The sequence below is a fragment of the Spermophilus citellus genome (genome assembly GCF_964194105.1).
Source record: "Spermophilus citellus genome assembly, chromosome: 8".
Classification (NCBI taxonomy): Eukaryota; Metazoa; Chordata; class Mammalia; order Rodentia; family Sciuridae; genus Spermophilus; species Spermophilus citellus.
In genome coordinates, this window is record NC_138189.1 from 64,323,468 (window position 1) to 64,336,617 (window position 13,150).

The 13,150-nt window shown below is 34.7% G+C and overlaps 1 protein-coding gene across 1 annotated transcript in view; it reads left to right on the top strand.

Annotated features, from left to right (window-relative positions):
- Positions 1-13,150, top strand: part of CFAP299 (cilia and flagella associated protein 299) — a gene marked incomplete at its 3' end in the record, with an annotated part of 639,152 nt that overhangs the window by 108,387 nt on the left and 517,615 nt on the right. The gene's annotated exons all lie outside the window — the stretch shown is intronic.

Genomic DNA, 13,150 nt, shown 5'->3' on the forward strand with positions numbered 1-13,150 from the left:
TTAAAAACCATGACTGTAAAACTGAAATTTATATAATTTACTTGTTGAATCATGACACGACTGTCTGAAGTTCCTTGAATTCCATGTTATCAGCATTCTCATTAGGCAAAAGAACACATTGAATAAAAAGAATAATGTATTTATTTGCACACTAATTTTAAACATGTATAATTGTGACTTTTTATATATAAATATACATATATAATCATATGTAAACTTCTTGATTTGTGAGTCTGTTTAAAGAGCTGAGAAGGGAGATACCAATATAACAAATTATATACCTTATTTAAAAAATTGAAATAGAATGGCTGCAATTATAATCTGACTTTTCTGCCTAAAAATATCCTGGGTTGACAGTAAATTAAAGTCAGTTTCTGAACACTTGAAGGTTAATAAGATGTTAAATAATTCCCCTTTTTGTCAATTAAAAGCAAAACTTGTAAATTCAGTTTTCTTCTTTGACATGAGGGTAAGATGGGGAATACAAGGCTACAAAATGGACTTTTATACAATTTCCCACATTTTGACGCCCATATACTATGGTAAATATTTAGATATGATTATATATGGCAGGATATAGGATATAGATCAGGTTAGAAATATTTTGTAGGATACAAAGAAGAATCCAACCAAATTGTATAAATCAATATAAGTTTGAGATGTAGTATTCACAGTGATAAAAAGGGAGAATAAAGAATATATTTATAAATTGACTATTAATCATTTCGTTTTGCAGTGTTGTGGGTGAATGGAACTACCCTAGGTCCTGAGGATACAGGGATGAGAAGGGTAGACCTGGTGTCTGTGTTCATGGGGTTTATATTCTAGCTAGGAAGATGGACAGTAGGCAAGTAAACAATCAACTCAAAATGCAGCTTTGGTCCACAATGGGTTCCATTAAGACCATGAAGTGTCTGGGTGACTTGAGGTCATGCAGATTATTTTGCACAGGGTATTCAAAGAAAGCCCCAGGAGAGGCTTGATGGCTGAGAAACTGAGCCTTAGAGAGATTTAGGAGAGTGTAGATGGAGGAAATGACTTTAAAGCAACATGAGAGCTGCATGTTTGGGGAGTAATGAGAAGTCTGTGTGTCTGGCTGGAGCAGAGGAAATCAGGAGCAGCAGCCAGGAAGGTATACAGGTGCCCGTGCAGGTCCACTAGACCTAAAGACCACTAAGGGCTTTGGGAAATGCTCAACTGAAAAGTGTTTAAAGTAGGGTAATTCATGGGAACACATTCCATTTAAAAAGATCCCTCTGGCTGTGTTATGGAGTGCAAATACAAGAGGGAAATAGAAGCAGGCCAATCAGGTAAAAGGGAGTGCCCTGGCCCTTGGCAAGAAATAATAGCAACTAGGATGAGGGAAGTGGTGGAGGATATGCTGTTTGACAGCATTAGGAATAACACTTTGAAAATAAAGTAGCAGGAGACGCTGATGAATGAGATATGTACAGTGAACAGCACTATCAGCTGAGACAACCAAGTTATTTTTGGTCTGAGCACCCAAGTAATTGTACTGCCATCAAAGGAGCTGGGAAGAGGAGAAAGAAAGAGTGATGGGCTATTCTGAGGCTTGTGGTGGGGGATTAAGAATGTGTCAACACTGAGATGTTTTCTGTCATGTAAGTGAAGATGTTAGTTCAGCTGTTGATGTGTGAGTTTGGAACGTAAGACCAAGTCAGAGCTACAGTTGGCTATTCAGAAGCAAACACATTTCACCACTGAATATTTGGTGCGCAGAGCTGTGGAAAGCAAAGACAGCCAAGGACTGAGCCTGAGAACACTCTAAAATTTAAAGATCAGGAGAGTAGAATGATCTAGCAAAGGGACTAAGAGAGAGAGTCAAGGAGGCAGAATGAAAGTCAGGAGAATGTAATGTCCTAGAGGCCAGTAAAAAAAGATGTTGCTAAACTTGTAGTGGTTTCTACTGAGGCTAAGAAGTCTGTTCCTTTAACGGAACTAATTATACAAACAAAGAAGACCTCTGGAGTAATGGTGCTACCCCACTTCAACCTCTCAGTGTCGATGGCAAGAGCAAAGAAGGAGTGTTTTGATTCTCCAAGTTCCTAGAAGGACTCTTCTAAATCCATTCACTTGTCCCCTTCCCACTCGTATCTTCATGACCACCTCCTGCCCTAATAGGGTTTCCGCTTTCACATTGGGTCCAGTGATGGGGGCCTGCAAAGAACTGATAATAGATTAATAGGAGAAAAGACAATGTTTGTTTATAAATGTGTTAGGTACACAGGAGTAGTCTGTGATGAGTAATTTAATAGCTATAGATAAAAGGTTACACATTAAATTTAATGGGATGGGGAGGGCTTGGGTTTCGTGGAAAGGTATGAAAGTTGCTATTGGGCCTTTTGATGCCAATGGGATGTGCGGTCTATCTTCATGGCAGTCACAGGAAACTCGGGGAGAGGACGTAATGGCAACTGTATTTTCTGGAGGCCTTGTTTGAAGAAGATTAATTTCTCCATGTTTTTTTTTTAGCTCAAATATTTATTCTTTAAAACGATCCCTATACTAATTTGGGAGGTCTCCACAATAGCACCGTAATGAATTTCATTGTGTTCTTTATCAATGTTTGTATTTATATAGAATCTTGGGGTTTCAGGATTCTTATCTCTTGGAATTTCAATTCACATGTGTATCTGCTGTTCTGACCCTTTTTTCCACCTCTTTGCAATTCTGATCTCCTCCACTGTGCACTCTGGAGCTATCCTCTGGATATTCCCTTCATTATCTGCTGGTTCTTCTTTGCACACACTTACTGCCCAGCAGTCATCTGGTGTGTGGTAGATTTCACTGGGCCTACTTTTTTTTCCAGACAAATTTTCCCCCTTGTCTTAGTCTTCCTGCTTTGAAAGTCATGTCTTCAGAGTAAAACATCCACCACCTCTGCTTCTTGATGTTATCTGGAGACTTTAGAAAGGGCTCCCGATCTCAATATTCATGGAGATGAGTCTTCCAGTTTGATCACAAAATTCCTGGACTGCCTTTTCTCCAGTAAGCTTGTCTCTCAGCCAGCCTCACTCATGCCACGGTCACATCCCAGATCTTGAATTCCTAATATTGTATACTCAATTCCAGACATCCTAGCTTCTCACCACTTCCACTGACCTTTCTTTAGCTCTTCCTCTACTTCTTTAGATTTATTCTTTGACTCCCATCAGACCATAACCCATGGTTACTACCACTTGTTATAGTGGAGTGCTATGTTGATTTGGGGGAGTCACAAATTTCACAGAATTCCACCTTGACAAGGAAATCTGAAGCAATAACATTAGATCAGTCTAAATCTTTAGAGTGGCTTCTGATTCATGGAGTAGGTAATATTAATAAGACTTGTAGTCATGATGTCAAATGTAATCATCACAATTTAAGATGATTACAGATATTTTAAAAAAGATAGAATTCCAGAAGAATGATCAAATGGGTATAAATTGTGATTTATATGGAACAAAAATGGCCAGACTTTGGTCTGTTTAGTCTAACACAGTGAAAAAGAAAAGATGATATAACAACTTTATAATGCCAAACAGAGTACCTTAGTGCATTTACTTCATTGAGCTGGATTACATAGAGTTGTGGTTATGTTTGCCAGTTTATCTGTTCTTTATTGAAAGAGAAAAGGGGAATCAAAGAAATAAGATACAAAGCAATTAAAGTACAAATATATGGATTTTGAGAATTTGTAAACAAATTGTTTAAGAATTAGAAATATATATATATGTATATACATATATATATATATATATAAACTTGGATATGTTTTCTATTTCAAGGCTTTTAAAGTATTTTCTCCATGTGGTAGTAACTTTTATGGGATGTAAGAATTCCATGGCCAAATGATAGTAAAAAATGCTGGATTAAAGAAAATCAGACTGATTTTATTATTGCAAGATTTTTCAGATGATTTAATACGTTAACATGCATAAGAAAACCAGACATGATTTTTCTGAGGAATACACTGCGGAAAAAAAAAAAAAACACCAAGTTAGACTGTCACTGATTGATCTGCACTTGTTAGGTAAAATGAAGAAACATTTATGGTCAAAGTGTGAACATTGGCAAAATAATGGTACAGTAGTGAATTATTCGTTATGAAACTGGTTTGTTTTAAATGATAGGGAACATTGTGGAGAATCCATTCATTAAATAAATGCAAACAAGATTTTTTAATTTTAAGTAATTATGTAGACTCCTTTAGCATAATAAATTTGTTTAGTTCAAGAAATTAGCCTTATTCTTGGAGTTTGAGATGGGAAAATAATCTTTATATTGTTACTAAATGGACACCTGGAACATTAACACATTTTGGGAAGCCTTAAGAGACCAAGTGACAAAAAGCTTACAACCTATTGCCATAAAATCAAAACACATGTTCTGATTTACACAGGCCAAGTATCTGCTAATGGTTATATCCATTTTTTTAAATAGTTATACCCAGCTGTAGCAACTTAATATGGACCTGGGAAATACCTAGTTAATATACTCTTTTTCCTCATGTACTAGGGCATGTTACTTAAAAATAAGTTAATGCAAAATTTTTTTCTTTGAAAGTTGTTCTAAAGCTTCCTTATGGGTTACCTAGTACTCTAAGAATTTTTATGTAAAGGTGCCTAAGTGGAAATTGTGAAGATTCTGCTGGTTATTGTTTCTAGTGTTAAAAGGTACACTGAGGCATAATGAAATTTGAACAAACAGCAACCCATGAATTGGGAAGCTCCAAATCAGAAGTGGTTCAGGAGGTTCATCAAAAGGGTACAAATGGGAGTCTTATTAATAGGAAGAACACTGAAATAAAGCAAAGCAGACATTTGACTGGTTGCAGTTATAGAACTGACTTGGCCTAATATGTAGGAAAGTCCCTAGTTACTTAAGGTAGTTGGTTGCTTTTGATTGGTTGAACTTAAGTTCTGTTTTTCTCTATTATAAGCATTATAACAAGTAGCCTAAGTTAAGTTTTGCTTACCTTTATAATTTGTTAGGTTAAAGTTATTTCAGTACCTAATTGACTTTGTTTTATTCAGGTATTTTTCAGCTCTGGTCTCCATTTTAATTTAACAACTAGATAAAATGTTTCCATTCTGAAGAGTGACATTTTCTCACATATATGTATAATCTAGCAAAATGAATTTCAAATGACAATATAAGTATTAAACTAAAATTCTGGTGCTGGGTTTATTCTGATTGTTTATAGCTCAACTCAGTTTTAAAAAGTTTGCAATATAAAATACACATTGATAATAAAATATTTTAAAAATCATTCTGTATTAATTTAGCTCACAAGTAATCTCAGTGGGCCAAGTAACATTATTAAGGATAAACTGATGTCCAAAAAGGTGTTCTTTATTCCTGGAAAAGTATCAAAAAGCCCAACAGGCATATTTTTAGACTTTTCTCTCTTTAAGACACATAAACAGAAATGACATGTTATAAGATGAAGATGTCATTATATATAGTAGCTGGGAAAGCATAGTCATAATTATTTTTTAGAAGGGCAATGCCATTAAGTCCTGCTCTGTGGATTTAAGGTTTTACTTGTAAAGAATTATAAAGTCCAAATAAGAGTGCTAGTATTTCATTGAAAATGAGGATGATGTTATGAAGTTCATAGCTAGTAGTTTTTGGAATATTACCCTATGTCATGGTTTGGATCCCTCCCAAAACTCATATGTTGAAGGTCTGATCCCCAGCTGAGGGTGCTATATTGGGAGGTGGTGGAAACTTCAGGAGGTATAACCTAGTTGGAGGAAGTAGGTGATTGGGAGTATGCCCTTGAAGGAGTTATTGGGACTACAATCCTGTCTCTCTCTCTCTTCCTTCCTGAACACCAGGAGGTGAGCAACTTTTCTTCACCATATACTCTCCACCATGATTCTAACTCACCACAAGCCCAAAGCACTTGGTCAAGTGAACATGAACTGAAACCTCTGAAACTATAGGCCCAAATAAATCTTTCTTTCTTTAAGTTGATTATCTTAGGGAAGGAAAGTTGACTAATACGTGCTACAAAACAAAATAATTTGCTACAATGATCAACTGCCTCTAGTTAAACTCCTTTAAACTCATAGCAAATAATATTTTAAGATTTATTTATATGTGTGTGATTTTTAAACTTAGCATGCCTGAAACTCATTGCCGAATATTTTACTCAACTTAGCTAATGGCATATTTTTAAACTCTGTTGAAAGAGTAAATTCATCTATTTCCGGGATTTTCAAATAACATATGAAGTATTTTGTTGACATGAAATTATTTTCTTGAGAATTTGGATTACTGATTCTAGCCTCTGAATGCCGATAAAAATTTAAAACTGGAAAGGAATGTGGAGACCTTGTCTTTACTTTCCTCATTTTATAGTTTGAGTAAACTGTGAATGACCCTAAAGGTTTAAAAGTGACTTGTTTAAAAATTACATACTAAATAAGTGGCAAAGCTAAATATAAAATAAAGGTGTCCATACTTCTAAGCTTGAAAATAGAAAATGATTTTGATATCCACCTTTTTGGACATCAGTTTATCTTTAATAATGGCACTTGGCCCCCTTAGATTACTTATGAGCTAAGCTAGTACAGAATTTAAAAAATATTTTATGATCAATATGTGTTTTATATTGCAAACTTTTAAAAACTGAGCTGAGCTATAAATAATCACAACAAATTCAGCAGCAAAATTTTAGTTTAATACTTATACTGCCATTTGATATTCATTTTGCCAGATCATTCATATATATATATATATATATATATATATATATATATATATATATATATATGAAAATGTCACTCTTTGGATTATAATAAATTATCATACATTTATTATTATTAATTATTGTATATTTATTAACAGTTAATATATGATGATAATATATATGATAGCAATGCAGCCATGTGTTTTTCTCCATGTTTATACTGTGCATCTAAGAATTTTCCAGTGTAAGCCTGGTTTATATTTAGGACTGGATACATGCCTAACTGTTGATATCAAACACTTAATTTTGATATCCCATTTCAAGAAGTGGAGAGACAAGAGAGGTTTGTTCCTGGCATATATGGAATTTGAAGATAAAGGGATGCACATGTTTTGAGTTATTATATGCAAAAGAATTACTATCTAAAACTGTAGTAATAAAAGAAGCAGAGGAGCTAGAAGATCTTGTAAAATGGCTCCATAACTGCACAGGTGGCAACTCTATCTGGGAATATAGAATTCAAGGAAATGTGTTCATTATGCTTGGAATTCTTTTACCAGAAGTGTGCACTATATCAATAAGAAAGTACACATTAAACTCTTTGCAGTACTATCAGTATGGCTCTTACCACCTTTTTGCTTTTCTTTCACCATGAATAGGTATTAGAGGTTGAGAGTAAATTTATAGTGAAATATCACAAATTATCACTTTTTTCTAATGATATTTCTATCACTTATTTAATTATATCACCAATAAAGTATTCTTTTTGGAATGATTAAAATACCATTCAAGATTAGAGTTCTCCCAAGAAATGTCTTAAGTCAAACAAGAGATGAGAAAGTTTCAGCACATACACTTAATAAAATGTCTTGGCATGCAGGCAATAGTGACATATATGTTTTTTAAACTGTTCAAGTTACAAAAATAAGGAGCAAGGCGGAAGAGAAAAAGATGAATCGGTTTTCCCTGGACCAAAGTTAGAAAAGGTAGCAATACTACATGTTTTCAATAATCTAACAACATTTGCTCACATTTTACACGAAGGCACTGTGTGTCCAGTCTTTTACTAATTTACTTTTGGCCCCACAACAATTTTGTAAAGTAGTATTGCTGTATTTTTTCCAAAAACAAACTCAAAGAAACAGTCATTAAATGACAAATATAAAATTTAAATTGGTTCTCTTGCTGAACACTTTGTTTTTAACAAACTTTGCTAAATATTGTTAATTTCAGTTACTTTGTGACTATAATGCTCTATTACAATGAATAATTAGAGAGATCATATATAAAAAATTATTTTTACTAAAAAGCCCGAAATCATATTCATTGAAGATACTAAAAAGACAGCATCATCATGTTAATCAATATGTTTTATAAAAGTAATTTAAAAGTAGTATGTGGGTATAAGTGAAGTAAATTACATATTATGTAGTCATAGTCATTTTTACCTTGTAAATTTACCTTTCTCAGAAAAAAATTATGTAACACATTTTAATTTTTCATTATAAATGGAATTTTGTTATAGAAAAAATTAGATGAGAAAAATTATTACAGATGTCAGTATCAACTAATGCAATCAGTATAGACAGTGCTCTCATTTTTTTTGTGCATATATTTTTATATATCTTTCATAGAGGACAATAAACATTTTTCTTGTGAATTGTTGAGAGCCACAGCTGAAGGAGCCCCAGCAAACTTCCAGCTGCCAGCTGATTGGCTCCTCTTCGGTGATGCTCATTGGGCTGTTTCCCAGCCCTTTCAGACCACGGAGCTGCTCACTGGGGGACTCTTAAGGGCTCTGCTCATGCAACCCAGCCAATCGGCCTCAAGAGCAGGAGGAGTGTGGGGGGGGGGAGGGTTGAGAGGCTTGTGGGAAGCTGGTGGTGGCAGTTGGGCTCTGAAGGAATTCCTGAAGAGCTCCTGTGGTGTGGTGTGCATGTTCTAAAAGTAAAGTTAGTTTCTGCTTGATAAGTGGCTCGTGAATTGTGCCCAGCCAGACTGCGGCAGTGAATATTATACAAATTGTATCTCAGGATAAAAATGGACCCTGGTGATGAAAGAACATTCTTTACAGAAAAATTCCATCTAAAATTTATAGAAGGAATAACAACACTATCAAATCACATTTGCAATGTTGTTGAAATAATTTAATTAGTCATTATCATCAATGAATGCTAAAACCATCAAGAGAAAGCCTGTAATAGAAGGACCAGGTTATTGTACCAGGTAGGCTTAGCATCATTAAGGAGATAGCTAGGCACCAGATGTCTCCTGAGGCTGTATGTATCTAATAGCACCACCTATAAAATAATGTTGCTAAGAAGCTGAATCTGACCCTGACAAGACCTTTATCTATAACTATAGTTTTCATGATATATGGGTGATAAAAGAATAATTTGAACTCTGAATGAGGAAGCAATCAGAAAAATCCAGGATGGGAGATATTTTCAAGACAATCAACACAATTTCTCCAACAAGTTAAAGGCATTGGTAGCTAGGTGGGAAGGGAATTGATTAAAGAATTGATTAAAGAATTTAAAAAGCTAAATTAAATGTATGGACTTTTATGATGCCAACTTTAACAAACCAAACACAAAAAAACATTTTTGAGGATAATTGGATGTGGACTTAATATTAAATGATATTAATGAAGTTTTATTAAAGTTTTAGGTATAATCATAATTATGTAGCAATATCTTTTCTGTGATATCTATAGAAATATGGTAAATGACATGGAGGGGGTTTGGTTTAAAATTAATAAAAATTAAAAAAGGAAAGAAAAAAGGGATAGATCAAGCATATATGGGAAATATTGAACCAAATTTTAGTCTTTATCCTTTTAATTTCATTTATTGTAATTCATTTTTATTCTCTGCAAAATGCCTTAGATAATGACTCTAAATTAAATTTCATGATGAAGCATTGTAGCCCTTTTATTGTTCTAACCTAGTCACCAAGTTCTAACCTAAGCATATTAGTGACCATTAACTTTTGTTTGTTTAATCTTACGTAATATTTAAATACTTGGTGTCTATAAGGCATCCATGGAAATGGGGACAATGTACAAGTTTCCTCGCTAGAAAGGCACAGCGTACCCCTCTATCATTGTTTTCTAGAGGAGGTCTTCAAATTCCAATGACTTCCATACTCATAGGGCCCATGGGCCAAATTCTACCAGTGTTATCTAGGTCATGCTTGTGAGATGCAAATTCCAAAGAAGCAGGGTTTCTCCTTCAGCCCTTGCTCACCAAGTTGGGATACAGGGTTCAGGTTTGACTGCTGGAGGAAGAAATCATGGCTCTAAAGTAATAGGACAGTAGATTGATTTGTCTTTGGTTGACTAAAATGAAAGTTATGCCCTCAGCATTTTTCTCTTAAGAAAAAGGCATTGATTGGATTGATCTGTATGGATATAGTGCAATAATGGGGGGAAATTTTGTCTTCTTTTGCTCTGCCAGGTTTCCTGTGTTTCTCTGCAGACAAGTGTCCCAGGCCTTAGTCACTGTGTTTGTCTCTGTGTGATCATACCCCACCAGAAGTTTGGAAAAGATTTTGGCTGCCTAGAGACATGAAAACAGATGAATGGTTCTGCCTGGGCAGCTCTAATACTTTTCTTAGTCTCATTTTGTATAGTCTCTGTAGGGGGCAGCATTGATCCATTGGTCCATTAAAAATCCTACTGCAATTAGTTCATTGGCCCTTAATGGCTGGGGCTCTCATTAGTTGGGCTGAGTTTTTGCACAGTGTCCCAGGTGGTGTGAGGTAAGATGTTAGGCATGTATGGAGGTGGACGCAGGGCTCAAAGTGGGAGGAAGTTGTGTGTTGGGAGCCATACAGTTTCTCTGAGTATTGCAAGGTTCACAACCTCTTCTACTCCTGAAGACCACTGTGAATTTAATGGAAATCAAGGCCAATATGTTGTATTTAAAATACCTTAACAATTAAATTAAAAACTGATTGAAACTTATTAATGCTTTAACCTTTACAGAACTTGCAATAAAATACTTAGCTTCCCATAATAAGAATTTCCATAGTATAGTTTAATATACTCCTTTTCTAATGAGAAATCCCTTAAGTCTTTGAATTGCTTTCTTTAATTTGCTGAAATATATAAAACTGCAAAATGGGTCTTACTTCCCAAGTATATAAACCTATTTTACTTTTCTAGAAGTATTTTTAATTAAGAATTATGATATTTGTGAGATTTTATTTAAATATGGAGACTCCCAGTTTTGACTAGTTAATAAGACTAAGGAACATCAATCTTCAGTTATCTTGCACCATATTTTTGTTTGATTCTTCACAGTTGGCAGTTGGAAAGAAAAGAGAAGGGAGATGAATTCTCATCTACAATGTTCTCAGGTACCTTTTCATTTGATTCTAGAAGGAAGAGAGGGATTCTAATTTAAACCCTTTTCAGCTAAACATCTTGGTTATTAGCATCAACAAGGATGATACAGAATAGAGCAGGCTTAGAGGTTGAGGGAAATCAAGCTGTCTGCCTAGCAGAATTGATAAAATGTGCAAGTATGGAAGCTCAGGACATAAAATACAAATTTTGATATTTCATTTATAATTAATACTCATAGGCTTTTCCTATATTGCAGTTATCAAGATGCTATAATCATATATTTAGGTCTTTAAAATCCTTGATGGAAGAGAGATAGCCAGTAGGGAGCCATATTCTGTTTATAATTCATCCATGGGAATAAGAGCTAGATGGTAATGCCATGATGGCTCAATACCTTGTCTGTTTTCTATGATTATGATGGAAAATGATATAGCACATAGCTATATACCTCCAAGCTCATACATGTCAATTTTTAAAATGACATGACCACAATAGGCTTGACATCAAATATTAAAAACTTTGGACAAAATACTAATATAATTTTGGTACATATAAAATAAAAAAGCAATAATTTTGAATAAAAATACTGTTGTCTATAGAATATAAACAAATATATAAACAAATATGTGAAGAGCACTCTTAAGAATATTAATATGTGAAGAGCACTCTTAAGAATATTAAAACATATTAAATATTTGTAGGTATAAGTAGTAAACTGGACACAATTGCAACAACCCCTGCAGAATAACACAAGAGACTGGATGGATGAGTCCTGATTTTGAAAACAAAATTCCCATTCAAGGGTACTGGAATATTGTCACAAAGAATTATGGATAAACTGTGATTGCAATTGAGATGTTGTAAGCATCACCAGTTGTTCATAAGTTTTTATTGATTGTGCTTTACCATGTGCCAGCCTCTGTGCTAGGTAAGAAACAGAGCAACAAACCAACTGTGTGGTAACCACTCTTTTTTTAAAAAAATTAAGTTGCCAGTGGACCTTTATTGTTTATTTATATGCAGTGCTGAGAATTAAACCCAGTGCCTCACAGATGCTAGGCAAGTGCTCTGCTGCTGAGTCACAACCCCAACCCCATGGCAACAACTCTTAATCAACTGAATATATGATATTTTCTCTGAAGGAAATACCCTGTTGAAAGCAAGATGTTCAGCTTGGAATCTGGAGTTGGATATGATGACATAATGTCATTTCTCATCACTGTTTGGAGGGGTGGGTGCTATGAGGCCCCATGCTGTTTGCTGCCCTCTTCTGGGGCTTCCAGACAAAAGATCTTCTGCCTTAAGCTTTTATATAGGTTTTTATTTATGGTTGCCATATTTCTTGTCCTTAAAGAGCAATGAGATTTATTTAGATTGAAAGAAAGGGTCAGCTGGAGCCAATATTGTTCTGTCCTCCCAGGTTTCTTTTCTACTTTTTCCATATTCTTCCTGGAGATAGACCTATTAGCTTCCTGCTAGGTGGAAGATGTAAGCCTTAATTCTTCAACAAGATTATTCTAAAGGTACTTTTGCTATTAAAAAAACAAAAACAAAAACAAAAGAATTTCACACTACTGCTCCTTGATCATTGCTTGATGTTGGTAAGCACTGAAGTCGGCACTTTTCTCTATTTGCCTACCAAGTAGTTCATCTTAGCAGTTTGACTTATGGCAGCATAGAAATTCAGAGTACATTGCTGGATGAAATTTCAACTTTGGTGTGTGTCACAAGAAGGCAGGAGATACTATGGAAGACGAGCACAGATGTAGAAAGCAAATACAATCCTTCATTTAGCTTGGCTATGTCATAAATGTCGTGGGGACATTTATCTAGTGAAAGAAGTACAGGAGGCAAGGTTACAGATAAAGAAGGACTTTTCTTCAGACTGCTGGCCTTTTCTTTATTGCTGGTGTGAGGAATCAGGGTTCATTTTTCTGCTCTTGTACCTACCTGATACATTAGTACTTTAATGTAATAAATTTCAAAATTAAGTTCTGACTACTCTACCATAGCACTCAAACTTTCCTGTCTACTTTGCAAATATATCCTATAGGTACAATCTAATTATAGCTTTCTTTTTATTGACATTTAAGTTTATT